Here is a 1,368-nt window from a genome sequence, read left to right as displayed (position 1 = left end):
AACACATATTGCAAGCCCAAGCCCAGAGCTAATCTCATATTCAATCAAAAAAGTTTGAAAGTTTTCCCCTTAAAGATCAGAAAAAAGACAAGTGTGTCCACTTTCACTACTCTCATTTGACATAGTACTGGATGTCCTAGCCAGAGAAACAAGGAACACAAAGAAATAAAAGACTCCAAAAAAAAAAAAAAGGAAGAAGTAAAATTTTCTTTTTTTGGATAACATGAACTTACATGTAAAAAAATCCTAAAAACTTCACAAAAAATTTTGAATAAACAAATTTAATAAAGCTGCCAAATACAAGATCAATATATAAAAGACAGGAATTTTGTTTTGTTTCGTTTTTTTAAAATAGTTTTTCATGTCATCCTTGCTCAGTGATCACGCTAATCTTCTCTGCATCATTCCAATTTTAGTATATGTGCTGCCAAAGTAAGCACAAGACAGGAGCATTTTAACACTCTAATGATGAACTATCTGAAAAAATAAAGAGAACAATCTAATTCACAATAGCATCAAAAATAACAAAATACTTAGGAAAAGATTTAACTAAGAAGATGAAAGATCTGTACCCCATAAACTATGACATTGATAAAGAATTTGAAGGAGACATAAATGGAAAGATAGCTCATATTTATGAATGGTAAGAATTAACATTGTTAAAATGTCCATACTACCGAAAACCATCTGTAAATTCAATTCCTATCAAAAATCCAATGTTAGGGGCGCCTGGGTGGCTCAGTGGGTTAAGCCGCTGCCTTCGGCTCAGGTCATGATCCCAGGGTCCTGGGATCGAGCCCTGCATCAGGCTCTCAGCTCAGCACGAAGCTGCTACCTCTTCTCTCTCTGCCTGCCTCTCTGCCTGCTTGTCATCTCTCTCTGTCAAATAAATAAATAAAAAATCTTTTTAAAAAATCCAATATTTTTTTTTACAGAAGTAAAGAATCCTAAAATTTATATGAGACCATAAAAGACAACAAATAATTAAAGCAGTTCTGAGAAAGAATGAAGAAGCGAAATTACACTTCTTGATTTGAAACTATACTACAAAGCCCTCATGCTCAAAACAATAAAGTATACTGGCATAAAAACAGACCAGTAAACAAGTAGAACAGAATTGAGAGTCCAGAAATAAATCCTTTCATACAGTCACCTAATATTTGACAGGGGCCAACATATATAATGGGTAAAGATAGTCTGTTCAATAAATGATATTTAAAACTGAATAGTCACATAAACCAGCATGAAACTGGAACCTTATATCACTCATAAATCTTAACTTGAAATAGATTAAAGACTTAAATGTGATGCATGAAACTAAATTTCCTAAAGGAAAACATAGGAAAAATTCTCCTTGACATTGGTCTT

At 33.0% G+C, this 1,368-nt stretch overlaps 1 non-coding gene across 1 annotated transcript; it reads right to left on the bottom strand.

Moving 5' to 3' along the window:
* Nucleotides 1-331: 331 nt before the first annotated feature.
* On the bottom strand, nt 332-440 carry LOC131813334 (U6 spliceosomal RNA). The gene has a single exon (XR_009346751.1). It is a non-coding gene; the product is annotated as a U6 spliceosomal RNA (small nuclear RNA).
* Nucleotides 441-1,368: the final 928 nt, after the last annotated feature.

This window comes from Mustela lutreola, chromosome 12 (genome assembly GCF_030435805.1).
Source record: "Mustela lutreola isolate mMusLut2 chromosome 12, mMusLut2.pri, whole genome shotgun sequence".
Classification (NCBI taxonomy): Eukaryota; Metazoa; Chordata; class Mammalia; order Carnivora; family Mustelidae; genus Mustela; species Mustela lutreola.
Note: the sequence above shows the minus strand (reverse complement) of the source record. Positions and strands in the feature narration are given on the sequence as shown.